The sequence below is a fragment of the Serinus canaria genome, chromosome 4, assembly GCF_022539315.1.
Source record: "Serinus canaria isolate serCan28SL12 chromosome 4, serCan2020, whole genome shotgun sequence".
NCBI classification, from domain to species: Eukaryota; Metazoa; Chordata; class Aves; order Passeriformes; family Fringillidae; genus Serinus; species Serinus canaria.
The window spans coordinates 25,360,498-25,371,930 of record NC_066317.1 but is presented as its reverse complement, the minus strand read 5'-3'; positions in this window follow the sequence as shown (position 1 = coordinate 25,371,930).

Genomic DNA, 11,433 nt, shown 5'->3' with positions numbered 1-11,433 from the left:
CTGCAAAGCAGCACACTGCAGCTTCTATATATAACTGCAGAGTAACACAGCATGGCTGAGGGTTTACAGAAGCCTGTTTACTTGTAAAACATGAGGGACAAAATCAGATAGCTAGAAGCAGGTGGGATGTCTCCTGATAAGCACCCAATATTTCCATGTACAGCAGCACACTGGTTTTGTCTGCCTTCAGAGAAGGTGCTGTTACATTCCTGCAGCCAGCGGTGGTTGTCAGTTCGGATTGCTACTTTTTGCATTTCTGTAAAAGCATCCAGAAAGTTGAGCTTTAGGCCATCCAAGGCCAGATAATTGAGGGCTAATGTAGTCTCCATATCCTTAAGTCTGTTTCCATGCACAAGTGCATTATGGTGTTTCATTACCAGATCATATAACAGTGTGATGTGACAATGTGACATACTATTCAGCAAAACAGGAAATGTTGAGAAACCTTTCTGTGTTATTCACATCAGCAGCTTTCAATAAAAAAGGTGGCATGCCCTCCATGATGGAATGAGTACAGATGCATTAGTATTCCTCATAGAGCATCACTCTTGTCATTATGGTAATGACAGATTTTGCATGCTTAACCTATCACTCATAAAAAGAGTATGTTTGTTTCCATAGATCCAGATTGTTCTCCCCCCACATGTACTCAAGTAAGTGAGACAATTCCAGGATTAAGGCTCTCAGTAATGTCAGTAGGATTAAAGCAAATATTTTTCAGAAGTGACTGGGATTTGTTAAAAGCCTCTTTCTTTAAAGTGTTATTTTTGATGCATTCCAACAAGCCCATGTTTTCACTAGGTACATTACATACTGCAGTGCCTCAGCTGCAAAATCTGGATTCAGATTCATAGCTGGACCAAAATCTCAGGTCTTCTGCCCTTCACAGAAACAAGATAATTTGTTTTATGACAGCCACACTCCCTAGAAGCAGGACTTAGTATCAGGAGATAAGGACTCCTTTTCCAGATATACTCTCAGGTACATAATTTCACTTGTATATCAGTTTCACCATTTCTGAAAAAGAGGTTCAATAAACTTTTTAATGTGGTGAAATAACCATATCTGTAGGATACATAAAGCATATTAGCATATCTATATTCAAAGCGTTATTTGACAAAATAAAATATTACACTTCAGAAAAAAATTTCCTTGAGGACATAACCTAAAAAAAAGTCCAGACTTATTTGTTTCATAAGCATTTCCATTCAGTCCTTGTTAACGATTTCTGTCCACGAGGTCGCACAGGCAGCCCAGTCCCAATAGGGCACCAGCACTTGGAAAAGCTTTCCCTGACTGTAGTTGGCTCGAAGTGCCCCTTGCTGGAAAAGCGCGGCTGTGCAGTCAGCAGGGGCAGGGGATGGTGCTCGCCAGGGCGTGAATTCGCAGCACATTAGCTGCTCTCCATTAACTCCCGTAGTAGCAAATGTGTCATTGTGCTCACAGTAGAGTTCTTAGCACAGATTAAGACTATCCGCACAGGAAGCTGGTGTGGAGTAACTAGGACTGCATAAATTCACATCTCAGCTTAGCTGGTACTGTAGACAAGTCTGCTGTCTATCCACCTACTTGTTTTGTGTTCTTGCAATACTACTTTTCTTCAATTGCCTCACTTCTGAATATGATTGTGGACCTATCTTCCTTTTTGTCTTTGAGAGTCATTTGTTGCATGCTTCCCACCAGACAAACCTTCAGCTCCTGCACCTGAAGGTACCTGTGTAGTACAAATGGTCTCTGAGCCCTCAGCACTAGGTTGAAAATGTGGATGCTGTAGGCTGAAAGCTCAACTTAAACCCACTGCCATGTTTCCAACTGCAGCTGGTCTTCTCTCTATGGCCATCCTAATCCATCCTCCACAACCAGCTTCATCTTTGTCCTCCTCTGCAGCCCTTTGTAGCTGGCTTGTTTAGAGCTGTTTGAGAAAAAAAGTCTTAATGCAATCTAAGCGTGAACTCACTGATCCCATATTCCAAGAGCAACATGCTCAGGGGACCACGTGGAACTGTGTCTGATCAGAACTGACATGATTTAATTGCTCATTTTTTAATAAACTCAACAATTCTAAACTGTCCAGACTCCTTTGGCTGGAAATAAAGCTAAATAAAGCTATCATTGTAGCCCAGAAATGCTGCAAACTTCCCTTTAGCACCTTCTCTGCCTCACTGCTGGCTTTTATGCTGTTGCTCAGGCTTGTTGCCTGGTGGTTGCATGGTAAGCTGCTTGGGACAGGATTGATGTCCTTTATACTTCATCAGGATCTGGGAGAATGGGGGACCCCTATCCTGTTACACGGGGCACAGCCGCAGCACAAGTGATGGTGATCGTGATTACAGCTGACAACTGAAATAAATGGTGCTCTGCAGACCTTGTCCACTTCAGCTGCATTAACATTGAAGGGCAGAGAATACAGCCCATGCTGAAAGCTAGGATGAAACTGGTAGTGTTAGAGTTGTATTTTCCCTCCCCTTTTCACAACCAGATTACACACTTTATTAAGAACATTTTCCTGCATGCTTTGCATTATTCCTTTGCCCTCTATGGTGAAGGAATGCAAGTGCAAACCTAGTTTTTCTACACTTTCTGTCTTTCTCCCTTACTAAAGTATGTGGGACTCAATGCCTAATCCATACAATTTCTAGGGCATGCTACTCAAAGAGAATACACCATTATTAATAGAGAACATCACCAAAAAGCTTGAACAATGCCCCATTGTGAGGGTGGAGAGAGATTGTTGATGGTTCAGCTCCAAGCCTTGAATTCCCTCTGTTAACCCTGCAACTGACCCTCGGGAACCTTTTCGCCTTTCCTGCTTCCCCTGTCTTTTCCTGAAGAGTCTTTGTTGCCTTTCTGTTAATAAGGGTCCTTGGTTTACTCATTTGCATGGTGATTTGCACTTCCAGCTCACAGATAATCAATAGTCAGAAAATTGCTCGAGTTCCAGAAACAAAAAATAAAGGCCAGAGACCTTAAATATTGTATTTAAGGATGTTCTTTGCAGAAGAGAAAGAAGACTGTTCCCCATCCGCTCCCAGCTTCTGACTGTACCTCTTTCAAATACAGGGTTATTAATTCAGCAAGTAGGAAATTCTCCTCAAAATCCTCTCTGAAAGCTTGATGAGGTGTATGCCCACTTCCCTGTAACTCAGGCAGGATTCTAACTTTTTATCACAAGGCCATCATAAATAATGGATTTTAGGGGAAGGTGGAATCATTGCTAGGAAGTCTTACTGCTCCCCAACCGCAGATGGAAAGCTCTTTCAGATGGACACCTTGTACTGATTTCCTTGCTGAAAACATTCATAAATGTAGATTTTGGCTTCCTACCCAGGGCTTTGAAGAAATTGCTTATAAAATCTCTCCTCCCCTCACTGAGAGGTTTTTTTCCCTTCCAAAGCTACCAGTTTCTCAATGCAAGTAAGTTTAGCCAGGACGTTTTGCAGAGCGTATATTTTAAAGAGGGTGTAGCTACTTCTCACTTTTGACCCTGCAAGCCTGCACTCAGGCACTAAGATTACAAGCTTACTTAAATGCACCTTTTAAAAATCCAAGTGAAAAGTGTGTGTGTGATGATGGTTCTGAATTTCTGGTTAGGTCAAGTAGGTAAGATTTATGATGGTCTTCAGTTTTAATTTCCATGTTTCAAGTAAACACTTATTACTAGTTTTGTAAACAATGTGCTGAATAAACGTGTTTCTGAGCTTCAGCAACTTTAACTTCTTTGATAATATTGGCTTTTAATTTATTTATTTATTTTAAAAATAAGTATAAGCAGATTAACTACTGCCAGTGTGAATGTTTGGATTTATTGATTTGACTGTTTAACATTGACCTCCTGTCTTGGTCAATATTTGCCTGGGAGGTTATTAAATCTTAGTGTCTTTTACAAATGTCAGTATATATATGGCAACTAGAACAGAAGAAAATTGCAATGCTAGAAGTTTTATTAACCAATAATGAAAGTTTGGTAAAACTAATTATTTTCAGGTTAAAGTCAAATTAATCAAACCATTGGGCTGCTTTTTAAAAAATGGTCAAGCATCTTGACCTGCAATTTAGAGATGCTTAGTTTCAATTTATCTGAGTTTAATAAAAGAAAGCATGGGGTGGGGGGAGAAGAACCAACAAGGACATTTGATTTATAGTGGAATAAAACATTTTATTTAACCAGAGATTAATATATTTGTTTGGATGTGGAAGAAAAGCCAACTGAAGGAACAAAAAGAAAACCACAACTCTTTTCCTCTCACTTCAGAAAAAGTAATGCTCTGAGCAGTGCTTGTTATTGCATTTGCTATATTTCACTAGACATATCAGGAAATTTCTCTTCATTATGGCAGTCTAATTTAGATTTTAAGGGGGCGAAAAAAGACAGACAAACATTTATCTCCAGGGTGGAAACAACTGATTCAGCTGCAGCCAGCTGTTTCCATACGTTTAGCAGGGTACATTCCTCCAGGGCTCCCACACTGCTGACCTATAAAAGGTGAGTGCAAGTAGCTTCTCAAGGTGTTATCTTTCCAGGCTAGACACAAGACTGTTAACAGCATGAAAAAGGGAAATAGTTTCCCTTTTTCTCATTGCTGGAGGACTTGTTTTCCTCCTTCTAACAGGTTTCTCACAGCTCTGTCACTTAATAATAAAAGGAGATGGCACTGGTCCCCATCAAACATTCTTCCCATTTCTCTGGGCATAGGTATTTAACAAAAAGGAATGTTCCTCTAAAGTTTTGCCCAGCTCTTCTCTGAATTACTGCAGGACAGCTCATGCCATTCCACAGCTGTTGTCTTGTTTACATAGCATGGTTTAAATGGACATTCCCATCATGGGACATATGGAGCATGGATGTTACATACTGCATTCTAGAATAAGGCTAGTTAAATCCCATTTTTATGGCTTGAGTTTTTCAAGTCCCTGGGAGACTTTGTGGCGGGAGACTGACAGGAGGGACAGGTGTATCGTGGCTTCAGCCTGGTGACAAGTTTTCACATTCAGCTGCATTCTTCCAGCAGCAAAGGGCCGAGCAGCTGGCAGCCCCCAGGCCTCCTTGCCTCTGCAGGAATGCCTGTGGCAGGGAGAAGAATGTGCTGAGTCCCTGCTCCATCATGCAGCCGCATTGCAACACGGGCACGGCTGCCGATCCTGCTCCTCAGGTGAGGCCTCCCTTGGATGCAGCCTCTGTTACCCTTATTTACCCTGAATGGGGGCCTGGGCTCCTTACCTGGAGAGATGCTGGAGAGATCATTTTTGGGCAGTGAGCAGATCTCATAACAAAGAATATGCAAAAAATAGGGCTTGCTGAAATCAGATCTCTTGCGAACATTTTCAAGTTTGGAAACTGAAAACAAAACATAGTTTATTGTGTTTCCTTTTTTGCTTAAACAGGAATATATTACACAAGTTTTTGCGGGATACAGTGTGAAAAGGGTCCTTCTGAAGCCCATTCTGCCTGTGGGCAAGGTGGGTCCAGTAAGTGAGCATTTCTTGATCCTTTGTGTGCCTACATTAGGAAGCTCTTTTGAGGAATATGTGTATAACACAACTGATAAAGCCCAAAAACAAATAAAGAGTTTCTTCTTTTGGTTGCATGGCATCTAAGGGCAACTAGATATGAAGCAATGGGCTAAATTACACTTTGTACTACATAGATGTGCTACAGAGGAAAGCACATCCTCTCCAGTCCCTCTCTCACCCTCATGTTGCATCCCTCATGGTCTGCAGAAAAGTTTCTTCACAGCTCAAGGGGAGGAGCTGGCACTGCTGGCCGGGTTGGGAAGTTTCTGTAGAAGCATAAAGCTGGGGTCAGCAGGCTGGGCATATATACTGGCTACCCTGGAAGAGTGGGCATAGGGAGGGCTCCCTGCAAGCCCTTCCCACAGCTTTCACCCAGGCTGTCCCTCCTCCTTCTCTTGTGCAAGTTTGTGGTGCCATGGCAGTGAGCAGGATGAAGTACTGCACAAGATCCCTATCCTAACTATTCAGGCTATGAACCCAGCCATAGGAAAAATAGCCAAGAAAAAGCAGGAACCATTCAGCGTCTTTGGTTGTAAAAGAGGAATGGTGTGAGAATCCAGGATGGAGTTCCAGCCCCACACCCCATCACATCAGCTATAGCCGGCAGGCAAGCGCTCTGCTGAGTCTGTCCCTTCGAGATGTGTTACAGGTATTTCTGCATACAAGCTATTTCCTCTTTTTTGTTTTCGCCTTTGAAGGTCACTGTAAGGGTGAGCTGCGTCATTGCACAGCTCAGGAAAGGCAGGTGCTACAATTGCCTAGTCTAAAAAATCAGGCAAGAGCATTAGCTCTTTTGCAAGGAGAGCAAGCATCTGGAATCTTTCTCCTTTCACAGTAATCCCATTTGCTGTGAAATGATTGAACTCAGATCCCTGAATTTTCCTTGAAGACTATCTACAAGTACCAGCCAACTGATCTGCAGCAATCTAGGGGGTAGGGGGATATATAAATCCCCATTCATTTATAGCCACCTTCCTCCCACCCTTCTCCAAAATCATATTCCCTCCCTCCCAGGAGCAGCAGCAGCGAGGGATGGCAGGGAGGACAAGGCGGGTGTGGAGCTGCGGTGTTGCCTGGTAACCACCTGCGGGGAGCACGGAGAGCAGCGCTGGGGCCGCGGTGCCGCATCTCTCAGACAAATGGGTGCCTCGAAGCTGGCCTGAGCATCAGCAGCGCTCAACGTGGGCCCCTCCTGCGCAGCAGCTTCGCCCTGGTCAGAGCATTTGAAAAGTTTGGCTCCTTTTCTCGTCTCTGCAATTGATGTTGTGCCCTTCGAGCGTGGCTTTGGAACAGGCCAAGTTCATAAGCACAATGCATGCCTATTCTGCACAGATGGATAAGGATCTGACCCTCAACACCATGGCAGAAGGGCTCAATGGCACAAGAACTCATTTATTTATGAAAACATTCCTATTTGGTTATATTTATCATATAACTTTTTATGATGTTCAGAGAGTCTGTTATGTGATATACTTAAAATACATTTTGGGATTCTGACATATTTGGATTTGGTCAGATGTGGAGCTTGGCTCCAGATCAGAATCTCACTTACATTAAATCTAGTTGTGGTATGAAACCCTAGAACTAGGATTTGTATTCAAACTAAACAATACTAGAATCCTACAAGCAGTTCCTGTAAGAGCTCAGCTATATTTGGTGACTACCTGAGCAGCTGAGGGTTTAAATAAAGCCTGTAGTGCTTCTCAACTTTTAGCAGCATGATCAGCAGTCTTGTTAAAAAGAAAAAAGAAATTAGGCTTATTTTTGAGACCTGAGTGAAATATAGGCTTCTCCCCAAAAAACAAAAAAAAAAAGGAAAATGTTAATTATTCTTTCTCAAATTATTTGTAATTATTCTTTCTAGAACTTTCTTTTCCCTGTAATTTTCTTAGCAATGTATGAGCCAACAACTTTAGGGGAAGAAGAAAGATGACCAAAGCAACATGAAGTATCATATATTTGATGGTGTTGAACACTGATACCAAATTAGTAACTTTGCACATTACTGGCTTAAAACTCAGAAGGAAAATCCAAACCAGAATCAGAATGTAGCAGAACATTTATTTTGGCACACTGAACATGGAGGCACATATTTCAAACAGCTTCCAGAGGAAGAGTCACACCTTTAAAAAACAAAGCCTGTGTTCACACCTCACTTGTGAAAACTGGACCTAAAAGTAACATAAAGGTTTCACTACATTAAGCATTCTACAGCACATGGAGCCATCAATAACTTCCTTAGTTCCTGGAAACTGCCACCTGTTTAAGACCTGTTCCTTGCCATGATCCCTGCAAAGAGGCAGGTCAGGATCATGGGTGCTCCTGACACAGCACTGGCACTGTACAGGCTTCAGGGGCTTTCTCCTCAGTTTCACACCCAGCCACATCATCCCATTTTGTTCCAGCAAGGAGGCATCCAGACTTGTGCACCCAGACTGCCAATGGAACATGGTAATGGAAGGTAATCAGGCAATTCACTTGAAAAGCACACTCCTGGTCTGAGCAAGACCATTAATGTCTGCCCAGCCTGGTGGGGCAGCAGCAGCTGAGCACCTCTTATTGTCACTGTAGGCAGGGATACAGCCCAAAGGTGCCCCTTTCTGTCTCTGCCTCTCTGCTGGTGATCTGGTAACACAGTAAAACCTTAATTGGTTCCTGCCTTCCTGCCTTCCCTCTCTGTGCTCAGTGCCACTGTACATGCTGACATGTTGGTGGAGCTCTGCACGTGCCTGTGAAGCACAGCAGGCAGCATGGAAATGCTCCGTGCTCTTTTTGACTATTATGCCATTTTACTTAATAGTGCACTGGCTAAAGGCTCCCCTGGATGTTGCAGATAATCCCCCAATATTCCAGCCTGGTGAATGAGGAGGAGTCATCTTGTTTCCTCCTGGTGCTGCACCCCAGGAGTGTCTTCTTCCCAGTCTGAGCTCCTCACAATGGCCAGTAGGTCAGGCATGACAAGGCTCTGCATGATGTTCAGACAAACCTAACCCCTCTGCCTCCTGATGTGCCAGAGGTGCCTGCCTGCCTTAGTAAATGTGTTTGTGGTATCAGCAGCAGTGAGAACAAAGAGAAGGTAAATCACCTGTTTAGCCAGTGGGAAGAATTCAAAAAGCACAAATGTAGCAGGTCTTCCTTAAAAAGGGATGTGACTGTCTCTAAATCTTCAAAGCACACAAAACTAATTTATTTTCAAATTCACTAATAGTCTGAGACTTCAGTACTCACATCTTCAAGCTCTTCTGAGATCTGGAGCACAAAAACTTTTCTCATTCTTTCTCCTCTCTGAAGGAGCTACCACCCATGGTGCTGTCTTGCAGAAAAGGACCAGAGGACAGTGTTTTACTGTGGGACATTCCCAGATTTCTGGCTACACAGTCCTGCTCAACAGCTGAAGAAAGCACACCCAGAAGAAAGCACACTCAGAAGAAAAATAAAGACATGAACAAAAGCCTAAGGAGGAAGCCCATGGCATGAGTGATTGTGTATTTTGACTTAAGGAGGAATAGCAGAGGCCAGGGACAAGTCAGCATGTTGGCATGAGATGATGGCTCAGAAAGCTACTTCCAGAGTCAGTTTTTGGTGGGCTGCCACGCTGCATGGCTGAGGTGCTTGGGTGCTGCTGGACCCTGCTTGCTGCAGAGGAGCTGCCTGCAGCAGAGCACCCAGCTAGGGGCAGCCCTGCAGCACAGCCCTGCAGCTGCACAGCCAATGTGAGCCAAAGCTCTTACTTTGTTGGTGCTCACAAGGCCCCTGTTAACAGGAGAGGGGAAAAATATAAAAAAATAGTAAAAAGCAAACAGCAATGTAGTAATTTTCCTCTCAGCACCGGGACTATTCCTGGTATCACTGTGTATGGCTCACACAGCCCCTTTATTATGTACATCTTTGAAGTGCTGTCTTCAAAGATAGGGTCCATGTTCTCTCTCACCCTCCAGTGCTGTAACTTTTCCAGATGGAATGATACTTTATTAAGCACTCCTTCATTACCCTATCCGCTACTTCTCTCACCTGGGAAATAAAGGTTAATTGGCCGTGTGCAATTACTGATTCATATCACAGGCACATGAGATTGCTGGGATTAACTAACAATCATTGCAAAAAATGACAATGACTACGCTAGAAATGCCTTGTAATCCTCACACAAAACCAGAAATTGTGACCAGCATACTACCCAGGTAACTGTAAACTGTGCAGCCATTCAGACATTTCTGAAGCTAGCTACATGCAACTAAAGAAGTCATACATGATAAATTGCAACATCCTCAAAATCTCAAGTGTTAAGTGACTCCCTTCTAAGATTTCTAAGCTACGGTTCATATATGCCCAGATCATTTTCCTTTAAAACTAAATTTCATGCAGGTGACCTATCCTCCTCCTCCTTGGTATTCTGTTCCACTTTGTTAGCAATTAGTACTATAGAAAAGACATCTTTAGTCCAGAGCAGATTTCCAACTCATTTAACAGTTCATTGTTGGATAATGGAAAAACAATTTAATCAAAGGCTGGAGCAAATGGTCCATCTGAGCACAGAAATGCTGTTTATTATTTTGGAGCTATGTAGAAATGGCACTTGATGGCTCATGCTCCCATTTCAAGAAGGAAACAGAACATGAAACTGGGTATTAACCCCTCATCCTGCCTGCCACTAGCAGCATCTCTGCCCAGAGATCTCTAATGGACTGAGACTGAACTTCATAGGAAAACAATTCCTTTCCCAAAAGGACCCACATGAAGCCATCTACTCCAACAGGGCTGCCCAGCCCTACAGCCCACAGCACTTTTCCGTCAATGCTTGAGCTGTAACTTGTGAAGTACTTAAGGATTAAAGACACTGTGGGAAAAAAAAAGGGTTGTATTTTTCAAGCTCAAAGAAGGCTAATAAATAAATGAATCTTTATAGGAGTCTTAGAACATCATATGGCTTCAGGCAAGTACATGTTCCTTTTCAGATCAAAACAGAGGGGAAGCATTTTTGGTCTCTGAATGAAAATGGGTTTGGAGAGGAAGCAAACAGCATCTCTTAAATGGAAGTGAAAAAGAAAACAGCACAAAGAGACATATGCTTGGCATCCTTGAGGGTCCTCAAGAGGGGAGGGAGGGCAGGAGGGAGGGAGTTGTGTTAGAAGAGTGAGATGTGGTCTACCCTTGTGTAGACAGGGAAATGAGAAAATAGCTTCAAGAGGTAAGAAATGCCAAATAAATAAAATAGGTGTGTTAAAAGAGGTGTTAAAGAAGATTATTTTCCCTCAATACATTCCCTAAAATCCTATTTAATATTAATGGGACTTGAATATGCAGCTCATGGGGAAAGAACAGTGATCTTTGTGGCCTTAAATAGGATCCTACAAAATTCACATCAGCGCAAGAGGTAGACAAAACAAGTTGCTTAAATGCTAAAAAAACTGCAGACTTCAGATGCACAGAATAAGCCTTTGGGAAAACAAAATAAGATCAATAAAACAGAGGAAATAAAGAGTTGATGTGAGAGTCATACCCTAAATTCAGGTAACTTCTTTGCCTTTGGCAGATCTCATTGGCCTGTGGCAATGCCATTATGTGGCCCACAGGGAGCTCCTACCAACAGCCATTGGTGAACACATATTCCTTTCCATCAGCACAGAACTGTTTCATAGCAGCCACCATCACAATCGGTCAAGAGACAGCACTGCAAACGTTTGTACTGAGCTACAATCCTTCTCAAAGGGTTCAGGAAGATGTAACAGGTCTGTCTTCAAAGGGGGTTTGGCAGTAGAGCTCTGCAGAGACCTACAGAGCTTGTATGGGGCGGCATTGCAGCTGCAGCTGGAAAGGGGACAAACTGCTGGAAAGAAGGATGCTGTCTCTGAGCTAAGGGGAAGATGAGACAAGCCTTTAATTGGGGGAGGATCACAGGAGCCACAAGAGAAAACAGTGAAGGTG